This window comes from Oryctolagus cuniculus, chromosome X, assembly GCF_051225735.1.
Source record: "Oryctolagus cuniculus isolate XC-2025 breed Fujian yellow rabbit chromosome X, ASM5122573v1, whole genome shotgun sequence".
NCBI lineage: Eukaryota > Metazoa > Chordata > Mammalia > Lagomorpha > Leporidae > Oryctolagus > Oryctolagus cuniculus.
In genome coordinates, this window is record NC_142888.1 from 83,574,492 (window position 1) to 83,587,160 (window position 12,669).

Below are 12,669 nucleotides of genomic sequence, written 5' to 3' on the forward strand. Positions count from 1 at the left end.
TTGCTTGCCAGTGGCCACCTTGGCATGGCCTTCTCATTCCACCACACAAGAGATGCATCACTAGAATGTATCAAGGATAAACTAGCTCTGTGGGAGACAAATAGCCTTGGATTTCAAGTGTGACTCCACAGTGTGCTAGAAACAGATTGAGTTCAAATTCTGGCTCCATTGACTAGTGGCTATGTGATTGTGGATAAGTTACTTTGACATCCATGTACATCCAGGAATCTAAATATTATCTAACTCACAGGGTCACTTTGAAGATCACAGGACAGATAGCTTCCAAAAATGTCTATCATATAATCAGCACTCAATATATATATATTTTTTCTTCTTTTCTTTCTTTCTTTTTTTTTTTTTTTTTGACAGGCAGAGTGGACAGTGAGAGAGAGAGAGAGAGAGAGAGACAGAGAGAAAGGTTTTCCTTTACCGTTGGTTCACCCTCCAATGGCCGCTGTGGCTGGCGCACCGCGCTGATCCGAAGCAAGGAGCCAGGTGCTTCTCCTGGTCTCCCATGAAGGCGCAGGGCCCAAGCACTTGGGCCATCCTCCACTGCACTCCCGGGCCACAGCAGAGAACTGGACTGGAAGAGGAGCAACTGGGACAGAATCCGGGGCCCCGACTGGGACTAGAACCTGGTGTTCCGGCACTGCAGGTGGAGGATTAGCCTAGTGAGCCACGGCACCGGCCTCAATATATATTATTATGGCCTAGTTTTTATTTTATTTTATTTTATTTTATTTTATTTTATTTTATTTTTTTGACAGGCAGAGTGGACAGTGAGAGAGAGAGAGACAGAGAGAAAGGTTTTCCTTTACCGTTGGTTCACCCTCCAATGGCCGCTGCAGCCGGTGCGCTGCAGCCGGCGCACCGCGCTGATCCGAAGCCAGGAGCCAGGTACTTATCCTGGTCTCCCATGGGGTGCAGGGCCCAAGCACTTGGGCCATCCTCCACTGCACTCCCAGGCCACAGCAGAGAGCTGGCCTGGAAGAGGGGCAACCGGGACAGAATCCGGCGCCCCGACCGGGACTAGAACCCGGTGTGCCGGCACCGCAAGGCGGAGGATTAGCCTAGTGAGCTGCGGTGCCGATGGCCTAGTTTATTTTAGTCTTGTATCCTCATTTACAAAATAGGGAGAATAATATGTATCTTTGTGGTTATCATGAATATAAAATGATACGTATAGAAGTGCCTACTGCACAAAAATCAAAAGCAATAACAAGTGTTGGCAAGGATGTGGAGAATCAAGAACCTTCACTGCTGGTTGGAATGTAAAATTGTGCAGATACTTTGGAAAACAGTTAGCAATTCCCTAGGTATCTAGCCAAGAGAAATGAAAACATTATATTCACCAAAACCTTTATATACATTTAATCGAAGCATTATTCACAATAGCTAAAAGTGGAAAAACCCAAATGTATATTAATAGATAAATAAACAGAGTGTGGCACATCCAATAAAGTGGAGTATTCCTTGGTCATGAAAGGAATGAAGTACCAACACCTGATAGAACATGCATGAACCTTGAAAACAGCATGCTAGGTGAAAGAAGCTAGCCATAAAGACAACATACTGTGTTATTTCATATATATATTGTCCAAAATAGGCAAATCTGTAGACACACCAAGTCAGTTAGTGGTTGCTTGGGTCTAGGCGGAGGAGAGTAGCGGGGAATGATTTTTAAATAGCTACCGCATTTCTTTGTGGGGATAATGAAAATGTTTTAGAATTCAAAAGTGGTGGGGCCAGCATTGTGACACAGTGGGTTAAGACACTGCCTGTGATGTCAGCATTCCATATGAGGGCTCGTTTTCCAGCTCCCTACTAATGTGCCTGGACAAGCAGCAAGAGATGGACCAAACGCTTGGTCCCTGTCACCCACGTGGGAGACCTGGATGGAGTTTCTGGCTCCTGCCTTCAGCCATTTGGGGAGTGAACCAGAGGATGGAAAATACCTCTCTGTCTCTTTCTCCTTCATAAATAAATCTTCTAAAAAAGACCTGAAGAGTGGTAGTACTGATCATACCATGTAAATGACAATGTACTATTCTTTCCCATGTTAAAAAAAGAAATGGAGTGAAGGGGAATAGTGAGGACTCTTGGGGTACTAGTAATGATTTGTTCTTAATTTGAGTGTTGGTTATGAGTGTGATCAGGTGACAAAAAATTCAATTATCTGTACAATATGTGCATTTCTTGGTACATGCACTGTCTTTCAATAAAATGACTTTTTTTATTTTTTGACAGGCAGAGTGGATAGTGAGAGAGAGAGACAGAGAGAAAGGTCTTCTTTTTCTGTTGGTTCACCCCCCAGTGGCCGGTGTGGCCAGTGTGGCTGGCGCGCTGCGGCCGGCGCACCACGCTGATCCGAAGCCAGGAGCCAGGTGTTTCTCCTGGTCTCCCTTGGGGGTGCAGGGCCCAAGGACTTGGGCCATCCTCCACTGCACTCCCGGGCCACAGCAACCAGGACAGGAGCAACCAGGACAGAATCCGGCGCCCCGACCAGGACCGGGATTAGAACCCGGTGTGCCGGCGCTGCAGGTGGAGGATTAGCCTATTGAGCCGTGGCGCTGGCCAATAAAATGACTTTTTAAAAAAAGAAAGTGAAGATGCTTGCACAACCTTGTTAGTATGCTAAAAACAGGGGCTGGCGCTGTGGGGTAGTGGGTAGAGCCTCTACCTGCAATCCCAGCATTCCATATGGGCACCAGTTTGGATCCCAGCAGCTCCTCTTCTGATCCAGCTCTCTGCTATGGCTGGGAAAGCAGTGGAAGATGGCCCAAGTCCTTGGGCGCCTGCACCTGTGTGGGAGACCTGGAAGAAGATCCAGGCTCCTGCCTTCGGATTGGTGCAGCTCTGGCCTTTGCATCCATTTGGGGAGTGAACTAGCAGGTGAAAGACTTCTCTCCCTCTCTCTCCCTCTTTCTCCTCTCTCCTTTTCTCTCTCCTTCTGCCTCTCTGTAACTCTGCCTTTCAAATAAATAAATAAATAAATCTTTAAAAAAATATGCTAAGGGGCCAGCACTGTGGCGAAGCAGGTAAAACTCCAGCCTGCAGTACCAACATCCCTTATAGGTGCCAGTTCGAGTCCCAGCTGCTCTACTTCCAATCCAGTTCCCTGCTAATGCACCTGGGAAAGTAGTGGAGGATGGCCCAAGTGCTTGGGCCCCTGTACCCGTGTGGGAGACCCAGAAGAAGCTCCTGGCTCCTGGCTTTGGATTGGTGAACCAGAGGATGGAAGACCTCTCTCTCTGCCTCTGCCTCTCCCTCTCTGTAACTCTGCCTTTAAAATAAATAATCTTTAAAAATTACACTAAAACCAAACAAAAACCCATAATGTACACATTTCAAAAGGACACAATTTCATGGTGTGTGTGCGCGGGGGTTATTTTTGGATCTCAATAAAGCTTTATGAAAAGATGTGTGTCATATAATAATCTTCATGTAATATAAATTATTTTGAGCCATTAACATCTCAGTTCTTAACCCTGGGAATCCACAACAGGGCTTTGAGTGAATGGTGCCTAGGACAAAGAAAAACTGATAAAGGAAAAGGGATAGATCTAAAGTATGGGGCAGAGGGTGTGTGTGTGTGCGTGTATGTGCACACGGCTCATAGAGGCATAGGAGGACGTTGAGTTCTCTCTTGGAAAGAAAGGCACTAAGTGTAGACATGTAACGCAAACTGAAGAAGGAGCAAAACCACCTACTTTGTATTTTGCGGGAAGCCAGCCTGGATCATCTTTCATATTGTGGGCTGGAATCACAGCTGATGAATATTCTGGCATTCAGAGCTGTCCTGGAGAGAGAATGATTTGTGGTTACTAGACAGAAGGGTAAAAGGAACATCACGGAGGCAAAATCTGAGAATATGTGAGTCTGACTTTGAAAGGCAGAAGGCAGTAGTCCGTGGAGGACACACTTATCCCGAGGACTCTAATTGTTTGTTAATCTCTGGGTCAACGCATTTAGGTCAGTACTAACTCGGCTACAGGTGGGATCAATTTAAAGGATTAGAAGTGTCACTCTAAATCCTAATCCAGGTCTTGGTCTGGGGATGCTGAAGAGTGATTTAAAAAAGGTTCACTATCGCTTTCAGTTATTTACCCCATTAATGGAATTTATCAACAGACTGGAGCTTTCGGCAGGATTATGAACGGATAGAGGATGTGCGGAAATGGACACACTGGGGTAGCTATGCCAGAGATTTGCATGCGCAGGTGGTAAATTGAAGATATTTAAGCGGTGAATTACATGGTAAGTAGTTGACAGCTCTTGTTTCTAAGAAAGACTGTAATGGGGTGAAAAACACAGCCCACTTATGAGCACAACCTCTAACTGAGGTACATTCGTTTTACTGCAATATGTAGTTTAAAAAAAATGGAAGAAAAGAATGAAGAAAGAAAGAGGGAAAGGAGGAAAAAAGAGCCTTTGAGAGACTTCAAATCAAGATTTGGGCTCCAAGACTCTCAGCCACGCTTTCATTTCGTTTGCCTCATGATTCTTTTTTATTTCTTCCTGATGTTGTCTTACACAAGCTGTTAACTTGATTCAGGCTGTAACTGCAAAGATCAATCATCCATAGAAGTCCTCGGTTTGACAAGCTGGGATGAGGAACCATTTCCCTCAGAGCTATTTGTCATAGTCTTCCTTTGTACATGTTTAAAGAGCAGACTTCCCACCAGATTGGGAAAGCTACCTGAAATGAAATGATGCATCCCGAGGCTCTAACCGCATTCCATGTTTACACCTGAGTTACCTTGGCAGCTGCCCCAGAACTGTCTGGGTGGGTGAGTAGTAGTCTGTTTCCAAAATTTTGTGCCTGCAAACTTGTTCTTTTTAAAAAAAGATTTATTTATTTATTTATTGGAAAGGCAGAGTTATAGAGAGAGAGACGGAGAGAGAGAGAGAGGTCTTCCATCCTCTGGTTTACTCCCCAAATGGCCAAAATGGCCCTGACCTGGGTGGATCTGAAGCCAGGAGCCAGGAGCTTCCTCAGGTCTTCCACACGGGAGGACTTGGGCCACTGCTTTCCCAGGCCATAGCAGAGAGTTGGATCAGAAGTGGAGCAGCTGGGACTCGAACCGGCACCCATATGGCATCCCGGCACTGTAGGCAGTGGCCCTACCTGATATACCACCACCCCGGCCCCTTGAACTTGATTTTGATTATGCTCACATTTCCCATTAACTCCAGGGCAGCTTTCAGTTGGCTTTTTTGAAGACAGTGCACAATTTCCTTTTCATAAGTGCTTTATATTTTTTTCTTTAAATCCAAATCATCAGGTGAAGGATAAATGATCAAAAAAGGTAAATTTCTTAGAGTTTACAGTTTAGGGGCAGGCATTGTGTTTAGAAGGAAAGCCCTGGATTCTACCATTAAATTGCCAATCTTCTACCTATAATACACTTATGATAGATCACTTTGAGGAGCACTAAAAGTCCCTTTAGTTTTCTCCCCCATAAGTAGTCCATCTCCTTTTGCCTATCTGCTACTGATGGCTGAAATTGAAATTATAATACTAGAGATTATTTTTGGCATAAATGTCTGCTTATCTGCACTAGGAACAAACACCACTGGTTGGGGAGGGGTAGGGGAAATATTCATTTATATATCAGTGCAAATAATTTACAGAGGTTCTTTCTCTAACTTGGTTTATCCCTATTGTTGGTGGGGTATAGAGAACTGGGCTAGAAGTTTGAAGACCACCTTTACATACTGGCTAATTTTGCCAAAGGTGGATTCTGACTAAGGCCTAAAATAGAGCTTCTCAAATAACATAGTAATATAAAACATTTCATTGGTACTCCGTGTTTCCTCTTTATTATTAAGTTAACAAATCTTTGTAGAGCACATTCTATGTGCCAGGCACTGTGTTGGGCACTAGATGATCCCTACATGGTGAGCAAATGGATGAGGAAAAATGGTGGGCAAGAGTGAGTAGAGAACTTATAAACTTGGCCTCCTATATGAGACACGTTGGTGGACATCATTACTGCTCTATCCTTTTTTAAAAAAAATATATATTTTTTTTATTTGAAAGGCAGAGTTAGAGAGAGAGAGAGAGAGAGAGAGAGAGAGAGAGAGAGAGAGAGAAAGAGAAGAGACCTTCTATCTGCTGGTTCATCCCCAATGGCTGCATTGGCCAAGACTGTGCCAGGCTGAAGCCAGGAGCCAGGATCTTCTTCTGGGTCTCCCATGCAGGTGCAGGGGTCCAAGAACTTGGGCCATCCTCCTTATGCTTTCCCAGGCACATTAGCAGAGAGCTGGATCGGAAGTGGAGCAGCTTGGTCTCAAATGGGTGCCGATATGGGGATGCTGCCCTTGCAGGCAACAGCATAACCTGCTTTGCCACAATGCTGACCTCCTTCTAAAGTACATGATTGCTTTTCCTGATGTGATTTCTTGGCCAGGTTCCTATCCTCTCTGATCTATTTTGTAGTTATAGTCCTATCACAGACCACGTTCTCAATGTGTGGTTGTCAACAATGGTAAAATAACCAATGACTCTAGCAACCTGGGTTTTTGGCATTAGTATATCTCCAGAATTTCAGCGGAGAGAAGACTTCACATCATAGTACTTGACAGAGGAGTCTAGCCTAAAGTTAAAAACAAGTAATAGCTGAATCTACCAGATACAAGTAAGTGCAAACCACTGGGGGCAATGCAACTCCAGTAGGAAGTTAATTAGAGCAGCAAGGGCTAGAGAATGTTGAATGAACCCAGAAAGCAGTTTAGCACTGCAGAGATTTTGAGAAGTTAGTATCTTTAAAGAAGTACAGAAGACCAGGATCAACGTGTGTCAGAGATGAAAGGGTCTTGCATGTCCCATAGTCCTGCTGAGGGGGAACAAAAGCGAGGCCTGAGGCAGGGGACAATTTGTTCAATACCACATGGTGATTCAGTGGTAGAAGAGAGTCCAGGAGCCTGGCCTTCCGATTCCCAGTGCGGTCCTCTTTCCAAGCAGCAAGGAAGAGCCAGTATTTGCTGAATCACAACCGCAGGTTTAGCCTCCTAATTGATTTAATCCCTTATTTCAAAAGGTTTAAATTAAATTTACTCTCATTTTACAGACAAGGCAATGGAATCAGAGCTAATATGCCATAGGGTATACTCCTGATGTTTCCAATTTTTAAAGATTTTTATTTATTTACTTGAAAGGCAGAGTTACAGAGAGCCAGAGGCGGAGAGAGGTTGGTCTCCCATCCGCTGGTTCACTCCTTAAATGGCTGCAACCTCTGGAGCTGGGCTCATCCAAAGCCAGGAGCCAAGAGTTTCTTCCAGGTCTCCCACGTGGGTGCAGGGCCCAAGGACTTAGGCCATTCTCCACTGCCTTCCCAGGCCATAGCAGAGACCTGGATAGGAAGTGGAGCAGCTGGGACACGAACTGGTGCCCACATGGGATGCCGGCACTGCAGGCAGAGACTTAGCCCACCATGACACAGCACCAGGCCCAATATTTCCATTCTTAAGACTAGAATTCGCTTTATAGAGAACACAATGTGACTGGCGGGCCCTACTTCCAGTCATGCAGCACTGTACCCTGAGTCAAAAATAAGTGAGCTTTCCCAGGACTGGGCTTAAACACTAGTGGCAAATTCCTTCTAGTTGAATAATGAATTTCAACTTGCTCCTCCCTATTTGCTCTGCCCATTCTTCTTCTTTTCCTAATTCATTCTTTCATGCGAAACTATAATACGTTTTTTGAAACAATGGATGAATCAGTCAAACTCAATTTGAATAGTAGAATGCATAACAGGGGTGATCTTAGTGAATTCATAGATCATGGGCCTTCTAGCACAATGCCCAATCAGCTGGCATGATTATTATCAAGGAAATTATTTCCACCTTTCTGAGCTTAGCTTCGTCCTCTGGAAGTGATGGTGGTGATACCTACCTCAAAAGCCTCTGAAGAGATGTTTTTTAATTGAGTTTTTAAAACGTAAAATAATCATGCAAAGAATGTAGTCTCATGTTTGACCAATAACGAGAGCCCAGTAAATCTCAACCTTTATTATTCGAAGTGCTTATTTCTGACTTGAATGTAAAGGTTCGGTAAAGAACCCATTAAATGAATGTTTGTGGGAGAAGAGACAGTTGATTGCCTTCTGTCTTACTCCCTTTTGAGTTGCTATTGCAAAATACCCGAGACTAGGTACTTGATGAAGAACGAGGCTGATTTAGCTCCTAATTCTAGAGGCAGGGAAATTCCAGAGCAGGCGGCTGCATCTTGGCAAGGGCCTCATGCTGCCTGGTAATGAGACAGGTGGCATCGCATGGCAGGAGCGTGTGGAAGAGCAGTGAGCACACATCGGCAAGAGAGGTCACATGATGAGAGAGAGGGGAGGCATGAGACATGCTTTATAATAACCTGCTCTCTTGGAAACTAATCCATTCCTGTGAGAGGGACTCATAAAAAAAGACTAGTCCCTCTTAATCATCTAATCATCTCTTAAAGCTCCCACCACCTCTCAATATGCTTAAATTGGGGAGCGAATTTCAGCATGCATTTTGGCAGGGACAAAGCACACCCAAACCATAGCATCTTACATTCTCTGTTGGTACTAGGGATCTGCTTCCCATGTTGAATTGCCTTCAACGCTGCTTACTTCTAGTGGTTAGAACAATGAGATCCTATGAGGAAAGAGATATATCGTATGGTTCAGTATCCTTGTCAAAATACAGACCAGCAGTAGGGGCTCCTCCCATGCCATTTCAGAGAAGCAATTGCTCCTAATGTACCTTGGCTCCCAAATTTTGCCATGACAGAGGAAAAAGGGAATGTGAGAAGAGAAATAGTCTGTAGTGCTGGGTTGGGAGCCCTTTAAAGGTAAGTCCACAACTCACACTCCATCCATCATGCATCTCATCTTCATGCCTTCAACATTAGTCAGTGAACAGAACTGATCTATGTTTTCTGCGAGAGGCTGGACAAGATTATCTCTTAGAACTGGGAATACATTTGAAGGTTTCATGCATATAATAAGCCCAGAACAACTCTTCCACCAACTCCAAAGCAAAATTAGAGTTTGCCTCTTTCCTGCCACACAACCCTCAGCTTTTGGTTCATCTTTCTCCGAAATGCTTCTTCCCGTATGTCTTTCTTCACCTCATGTTCACCGGTTTTCATCTGTGTACAAATGTTAGTGCATACTATTGTGGGATGTTTTTAAGATCCACCAGGTATGTCCCATGTTGGTCTCTTGAGGAATCAGGGTTTCTCACATAATTAGGGGTGATAGTCAAGACGATAACAAGCAACAAACAGGGCTGACACAGGCAGACTTGTTACTGGCAATAAACAACCAGTTGGGCTTGACTGGTACATACCAAGTGCTGACTGTCAGCTCAGACAAGAGCCATGCCATTATTTTGTTCTTTGATTAGAACTAAGAATTTGCTAATGATTTTCCTCAGTAACATCTCTATCAAGCAAACAATTCTCATTTTATCTGCTGATATTATTCCTGATATTAGGTCAAATTTAGTGTTTTATATTCATTTAAACATTTATCCGATACCTATTATGTCTTATGCATTTTACTAGGCATTAGAATTATAAAGAGGACCTCTAGGAGTTCCCACCCCAAAATGCTCTTTTCTCTAGAGAGTTGTCCTCATTGTTGCTCACTCCTTGCAGTTGAATGTATGAGATACTGTAAATGCAGAGATATCAAAACAGTCCTGTATCTTTACCACACCATGGACCAGAAATAGAGAAAATTTATAATCAAAGTGATACCTTTTCTTTTTCAAAGATTTATTTTATTTATTTGAGAGGCAGAGTTAGAGAGAGGGGGAGGGAGGGAGAGAGAGAGAGAGAGAGAGAGAGAGAGAGAGAGAGAGGTCTTCCTGGTTCACTCCCCAAATGGCCACAATGGCTGGAGCTGATCCGATCCGAAGCCAGGAGCCAGGAGCTTCTTCCGGGTCTCCCACGCAGTTGTACGGGCCAAAGTACTTGGGCCATCTTCTACTGCTTTCTCAAGTCACAGCAGAGAGCTGGATCAGAAGAGGAGCAGCCAGAGCATGAACCAGCATCCATATGGGAGGCCAGCTACCCGGGTAGAGGATTAACTTACTATGCCACAGCGTGGGCCCTGAAAGTGATATCTTTTCTAATGGGTGTAAGTGTGAAACACATATGGAGAAACAATGAACTCCATCTGGAGGTGCCAACTAGGGTTACCTACCGTAGGGAACTCTTCAACTGGGCCTCAAAAGTAGTGTTCATCAGGAGAAACTGGGAGGAGACAGGAGGACATCCCAGGCAGACAGAATGACATTTTTCAAATCCTTAACAGATGATATGACACATGCCTGGAGAACAACATGCAATTCATTAAGGCATCAAGTAAGAACAGCGGGCGATGATATTTTAGAGAAAGAAAAGGCCTAGATCAAAAAGGCTTTGCATATGACATCTTTTTTAAATATATGATTTATTTATTTATTTATTTGAAAGGGATAGTTACAGAAGGGGAGAGAGAGAGAAAGAGAGAGAGAGAGATTGTCTTCCATCTGCTGGTTCATACCCCAGATGGCCAAAATGTCTGGAGCTGCGCTGATCCAAAGCCAGGAGCCAGGAGCTTCTTTCAGGTCTCCTACGCAGGTGCTGGGGCCCAAGTGATGTGGGAAAACTTAGATAGATAATTTTAAGTTCATGAGCTGGAAGCCACACCTCCTTCACTCTGCATTGCCATGGTCACTTACCTGTCAATCAGTGGAGCCCTCCCCAGGAAGTCTCTCCTCTTATGGGGGATGTGGGAGTGGTACCATGTAAACACTTCCATTTTTCTAGGCGCATAAAAAGCTAGGAAGACGGGAAGCTTGAGCTCTCCTCCACGTGGACTCAGGACGGGCAGAGCAGGATAGGATAATTCCCTTTCTTTGGCCCACTCTCCCTTAATAAAGCCCTAATGAGCCATGTATTTTTCTCACTTTGTAAATAAAGTTTATCACACTGCATGCCGTATTTGGGTCTGTACTTAGAATTCTCTAGGTAAAAGACAAGAGTCTGAAAAATTAATTTAGGCTCAAACCCAGCCCATAACACAAGCACTTGGGCCATCTTCCACTGCTTTCCCAGGCCATAGCAGAGAGCTGGATCGGAAGTGGAGCAGCCAGGACTCGAACCAGTGCCCATATGGGCTGTTGGTACTGCAGGTGGCGGCTTTACCCACTATGCCACAGCTCAAGCCCCACATGTGTCATCTTCAAAGAGTTCCTACAATTGCTTACTCGATTAATCTCTATTGCTTATTTTTTTCTTCACTCATTGGTGGCCTCTCAGCTTGCATCCTTAGTCTGAATCCAAATCCATCACCTTTCTATTTTTAGTTTACTTTAGTTTAGAATACCTTTTTATTTTATATTATTTTTACTTATTTATTTAATAATATAAATATGAAATATTTAATATTTATTAAAATATATTTTATATTGCTTTATTATTTTCTGTTTTAGTTTAGAATACTTTTCTATTTTCAGTTCACTTGTCAGTAGAGTTTGACCCTGAAAACACTTTGTATTCTCAACAATTCATCTTCCTGGAATTCTAAGATGCCATTATATCCTGCATTTTTCTGTGTTTCTGGGCTTTCCAGTCTTGATGCCTTTCACCCCATTCTCTATTATGCTGCTAGAGTGATAATTTTTTAAAATTTTTATTTAAGGTATACAAGTTTCATGTATTTTATATATTCAGATTCAGGAACATAGTAACACTTTGCACCCCACACCCTCCCTCCTGCTCTCACTCCCACCCTTCTCCCTCTTCCCTCTCCTATTTCATTTTTAGTTTTTACAAAGATCTATTTTCAGTTAACTTTATACTCATAAGATTAACCCTACATTAAGTAAAGAGTTCAACAAATAGTATGAAGAAAAAACATTGTTCCTCAACAGTTGAGACAAGGGCTGTAAACAATCATTGAATCTCAAAATGTCAATTTCATTTCTATGGATTACCTTTTAGGTACTCTATTAGTTAGCACAGAACAGGGAGAACATACTGTATTTATCGCTTTTGGGACTGGTTTATTCCAATAAGTGTAATGGTTTCCAGTTGCATTTATTTTGTTATAAAAGACAGGATTTCATTTTTTTCTGGTTGAGTAGTGTTACGTAGTGTATATATAGCATGATTTCTTTATCGAGTCTTCGGTTGATGGACATCTGGGTTGATTCCATATCTTAGCTGGAGTGATACTTTATTTCTTTTATTTTTATTTATTTATTTATTTATTTATTTGACAGGCAGAGTGGACAGTGAGAGAGAGAAACAGAAAGGTCTTCCTTTACCGTTGGTTCACCCTCCAATGGCCGCCACGGCCAGCATGCTGCTGCTGGCGCACCGCGCTGATCCAAAAGCAGGAGCCAGGTGCTTCTCCTGGTCTCCCATGGGGTGCAGGGCCCAAGCACTTGGGCCATCCTCTACTGCACTCCCGGGCCACAGAAGAGAGCTGGCCTGGAAGAGGGGCAACCGGGACAAAATCCGGTGCCCCGACCAGGACTAGAACCTGGTGTGCCGGCACTGCAAGGCGGAGGATTAGCCTAGTGAGCCGTGGTGCCAGCCTGCAGTGATACTTTAATATGAAAATCTAAGAATATCATTTCTGTGCTTAAAATCTTTGTCTACAGGAATAAATCCATGCATCATTTTTTCATAAT